General features: G+C 45.2%; 1 non-coding gene across 1 annotated transcript; it reads right to left on the bottom strand.

Moving 5' to 3' along the window:
* Positions 1 to 443: 443 nt before the first annotated feature.
* Positions 444 to 550, bottom strand: LOC136396449 (U6 spliceosomal RNA). The gene has a single exon (XR_010749736.1). It is a non-coding gene; the product is annotated as a U6 spliceosomal RNA (small nuclear RNA).
* Positions 551 to 5,362: the final 4,812 nt, after the last annotated feature.

Genomic DNA, 5,362 nt, shown 5'->3' with positions numbered 1-5,362 from the left:
ACCTGTCATTGAAAATTATCCTTTAACACTAAACCAGGTGGTCCACTGCTCCCATAAAAGCCCAGCTCTTCAGCACTGAGACGCGAAGGAGTCCATTTTCAGAGGGAACAACTGGGATGACTTGGTTCCCCTTTAGTAGTAAGCCTTTGGTGAAGACCTCACTTCTGTGTCCTGGTCCCCATGAGAGGGAGGAGGCTTGCTTTGAAGATTTCTATATTGCTTTGTTCTAGTGGCTCCGTATAGCTCGGGAGCCCAGCAGTCTATACACTTGTCAGGAGGTTAAGTGGCTTTTGAAGTTGCTGCCAGTGACTGGGGTTGGGGGTGGAGGGATTGGGGAGTTCGGTGTTTAATGAGTAGAAAGTTCCAGTTTGGGAAGATGAAAAAGTTCTAGAGACGGATAGTGGCGATTGTTGCACCACACTGTAAACCTTCTTTTTTTTTTTTTAAATATGGAATGCTTCATGAATTTGCATGTCATCCTTGCGCAGGGGCCATGCTAATCTTCTCTGTATCGCTCCAACTTTAGTATATGTGCTGCCGAAGGGAGCACTGTAAACCTTCTTATTGCCACTTGAATTGTACACTTAAAAATGGTTAAAATAAGTCAAACTTTATGTTATATACATTTTACCACAATAAAAACAGAGAGAGAGAGAGTTGCTAATTTGAATACTTTTTTGGGTAGGTCCTATGAGGAAACTGAAATTCACAGCTTCTCAGAAACTGAACATTTTTGTCTGTATCTTTTAAAAATAAACTTTTCTCCTCCTACCCCACCCCCTTAGTGCTCAACCAAACAACAGTGATTGTGACCCACCATCTAGAAGGCTCTAGGGAACAGAATGGAGGGGATAAAAAGAAGGAGCTAAGAGTGTGGGAAGACAGGCCTGTCAATGTGATACTTATTATTCTGAAAGAATTGTTTTGGCAGCAAATGACAGTTGCAGTCCTTGAGCTAGTTTAACCATAAAAAAGAAGGTTCATGGAGGATCCTGGAGGTGCTGGAAGAAGTATTAGTTTCCTAGTGCTGTACTATTATGTAGCAATTCCTGTAGCAAGTAACTACAAACTCAATGCCTTAAAACAACACAAATTTAATCTCTTATAGTTCTGGATATCAGCAGTCTAATAATGGATCCATGAGGCTGGTTCCTTCTGTAGGCTCTAGGGGGGAATTATTTCCTTGTCTTTTTCAGCTCCTAAGGCTACCAGCATCCCTTGGCTCATGGCCCCTTCCTCTGTCACCTCATCTTCTTGCTTCCATGCTCACACTACCTGCTACTGATGCTAATTCTCTTGCTTTTTCTTGAGAGGACCTTTGTGGTTACCATAAACTCACCTGGATTACCCAGGATAACCTTCCCATTTCAGGGTCCTTAACCACATCTGCAAAGTCCTTTTGCCCATATAAAGTATCATTCATGGATTCTGGGGATTAGGGACCCTTCTATGAAAGCATGCAGGTAAGGAAAGGACTATTAATGCTCCCCATACCCTCTCATAGGCACCTTCAATTCTAGGAATGGCAAGAAGTGGACCCTTATTTTTCTTTCTTTCTTTCTTTCTTTCTTTCTTTCTTTCTTTCTTTCTTTCTTTCTTTCTTTCTTTTTTCTTTCTTTCTATTTTTTTTTTTTAGATTTTTTATTTACAGATTTAAGAGAGAGAAAGCTACAGAAACATTGAACTGCTCCTGTGTGTGCCCTGATCCAGGATCAAACTAGCAACCTCTGAGCCTCAGGACCATACTCAAACCAACTGAATGTTCCAGCCACGGTGAAGTGGGCCCATTTCATACACAAAAGATGGCTGTCTCCTGCCCATCCGCACCCAAATATGTACACACAGACCTTACATGTGGGCCAGAAAGATCCCATCTCAGTGACTTTGGGGCAAGGACGAGAGGGAGAGGAACTAAAATGCCTACTTGACTGTTGTTGTTGGGGATGAATAGAGAAGCCACAGTGGGTTTTGTGATGACCTCCAGTTCCACCTGGGTGCTTTGGCCTCCCACACCCCTCTCAGAGTCTTTAATGAGTTCCTGTTGCCTGACGAGGCAGTAACACAGTGGATGGAGCATTGGACTGGAACAGAGAGGACCCAGGTTTGAAACCCCGAGGTCACCAACTTGAGTGGGTTCATCCGGCTTGAGCGGGGGGCTCACCAGCTTGAGTGCAGGGTTGCTGGCTTGAGTGTAGGATCATAGACATGACCCCATGCTCACTGGCTTGAGTCCAAGGTCACTGGCTTGAGCAAGGGGTCACTTGCTCTGCTGTAGCCCCCTGATCAAGACACATATGAGAAAGCAATCAATGAACAACTAAGGAGACTAAGGAGCCGCAATGAAGAATTGATACTTCTCATCTCTCTCCCTTCTTGCCTGTTTGTCCCTATCTGTTCCTCTCTCTGTCTCTCCCTCTGTCTCTATCACACACAAAAAAAGAGTTCCTGTCTTTGTGATTTATAAACACACCCAAACATCTTCAGACAATAAAAAGAAGACAACTCAAATCTCTAAAAATCCCACCATCTCAGAGATAACCGTTGTTAACATATTGATGTCCATCTTTCTTGACATAGATTTAAGTATACAACTTTACAGAATTGTTTTAACTGCTGCTTTATAATCTTCATTCACTCGATAATATGTTGTGATCACTTTTTTATGGCAATAAATGTACCTCTCTACTTCTAGTGGTTTTATAGTATTATATAGAATAACATACTTAATTAGCACACAATTAACTACCAAGTGGCTTTTAATTTTTAACTGTTATAAACAATACTACCATGAACCTCTCTGCCATTTGCCTAGGTACCTGAAATGTGTTTAACTGTGAGAAGTGAGATTGAAATCTAGCTAAGTAGCTTTTCAAAGTGACTAGACAGTACCATGAAATGAATAATTTGTGTTTTTCATGCTGCTTTGAAATGACATAATTATCATAACCTAAGTTCCCAAGTGTACTGGAGGCTATTTCTGGACTCTATTGTGATCACTATTGCACTTATGACTAGTAATCTACTCTTATCCCAACTGGGAAAGCACCAAAAATGACACTAGAGGGCGCCTTCTATTCTCTTTAACCACCTCCAGGCCTCTAGCTGCCAAACCTGCAGGCTGCATTTCAGTTGTGCAGAAAGGCCAAACAGCCCACCCTCACTTCCTGCCTTCCTCTTGTGGTGGAAAGACAATGGTGGAGCCAGGGGACGAGTGTAGGTGACAGGAAGTGGTGTGAGACCTGAAACTTTGATCTCAGACCTTCTCTGCCAACACATAACTCTCCCAGTGAGCTGGGACAGAACCATCAGCTGCTCTCAAAGCACTCTGCCTCGGTGAGCTCATACACATCCTCCAAGGCCCAGTCCTCCTACCTCTGTGCTCCCACGCACCAGCATTCATTGCTTTCAATAGCAATTATGTACCCTTCCCTATAACAGGTGCTCCACCAAGAACCACGATTGCTTAGCTCCAAGTAGAGATTTATGAGCAGAGGGGAGGGCCTGGCACAAAGTGAAGTGCATTGAACCTCGCCTACATTCTGTTATGCCTTCACCTGCATCCTACACCTTCAGAGACTTTCCTTAGGGCAGGTGCTAGGTCTGATTCATCTTTCTGGCCTTCACACTGCCCAGCACAGGATCTGGCAAAGTAGGACCACAAGTTTGCTAGAATGAAGCATAGGTAACTCACTTCTCTCTATGGACGTCTTTTTTCAGCCAACACATATCTATTAGCCATATTCTGTTGTTCCTGGACTGTGCTGTGTGCCATTGTTGGGAGGGTAGTTGAGGAGATGCCCTGTCCCAGCTTAGGAAAGCAGACGATAACAGATGAGAGAGTCCATGGCACCATCGGTGGAGCTACTTAATGTTTATCAATTGAACTCTTTTACAAAGGAGAAAACTGAGGCTCAGATGGGGAAGGTTTCATGTAAGAAGTTGTTGTCTAATTAAGCTCGAATTCTGATCTCCCAACATCCCAGGCCTGGACCTGCTGCACCACGTGCATTGTGGGAAGCAGCACATCTATCAAGTTGGCGGTATCGCGGCTCCCTAGGGCTATCTGGAAGTGTTAATGAAATCATTTCTTGGTTGAATCAATGGAACACAGACTAAGGAGTCACTGGCTTAGTAGCAGAGGAAAAGCGCTACCCGCAGGAGCATTTATTCACTTCTCGAAAGATCATTTAAAATTTGCTTTTAGGAGGGTTTCTGAGCAGCTACACATTCTATTGACCCTAATAAGAAAGAGCACAGACTGCAAATAGACAGACCTGGGTTTAAAGTCTTTCCCTAGCTGTGCAGAGTTGATTCAGGATATAACCTCCCAGAGCCTCAAAGTTCTCACCTGTAAGATGGAGATGATAATCTTCCAGGTAAGTGAAGGAATGGAAGAACCTGGTCCCCAGTGGGCCTGTGTCTCAGGTTGATTGACAGTGGTTATGGTGTTTAACAGTTCTGTGATGTGCTGCCTGCTTGTTCATCTCCTCCCACCGACGTCCTACTGGTAGCTTGGCCATGGTGGCAGTAGTTACATCATGGAACTTAGCAAACACTACAAATCAGGAATATTTTTTAACAACCGAGAACCGGTTGTTAAATATCGGCCAGACATCCCATGGTATCATCATTATTACAGAGAATAAGTAGGCCCAATGTACACAATCAGGCTACTTTTACTGACATGACAGCTCATTCCCGGCAGAGTGGTCAGTTCAACAAAATGGTTGAGTGGTTTCATTTTGGTTGATTGGCCCCCATTTTGAGGCTGTGAGCCTTGCTAGGAACTCTGTCTTGTAGAATTGTGGGGAAAACCCAATTTGGTCCAATTTTCTTGATGCCGCCTCTTACACACCCTTGGAAACAGGAGTCTTTTCTTCACCTCTCCCAGCAAATTCAGGGTCAGCAGTTCTAGGGTTTCCTGGGGTTTGCAAACTACTCTTCTTGTGGGGTTGGCCTGTTGGTCACATATGAGCTGGTTTCTTACGCAATCTGTCTATTAGTGAAAATCAGGGGCTTCTCTTCTGGAGCTCCGGGAATGCTTAGGGCAGGCTCTTCTGTGGGGACACCTCTGCCCTCCCCCTCCCCCCAAACACACACTGAGTCTCCACCCGGGGTCTGACCCCTCCCCACTAGGATGAGCCCCTGCTGGGCCCTGTGGGAGCATGCGGGGGGGGGGGGGGGGGCAGCAAGAAGACTCTGGCTCCTAGAAAGCCTCAGGAGTCAGATTCCCTGGAAGAGGGACTGGTGGCCCAGTGACGCTGCCTGGGCCTCTCTCCAGGGGCTGAGCAGAAAGGGGAAGTGTGGTCAGGCTAGTACTCGCTGCGCTGGCGTGGGTAGAAGGCCTGTAGGCAAGGAACGC

Source organism: Saccopteryx leptura, chromosome 2 (genome assembly GCF_036850995.1).
Source record: "Saccopteryx leptura isolate mSacLep1 chromosome 2, mSacLep1_pri_phased_curated, whole genome shotgun sequence".
NCBI lineage: Eukaryota > Metazoa > Chordata > Mammalia > Chiroptera > Emballonuridae > Saccopteryx > Saccopteryx leptura.
Note: the sequence above shows the minus strand (reverse complement) of the source record. Positions and strands in the feature narration are given on the sequence as shown.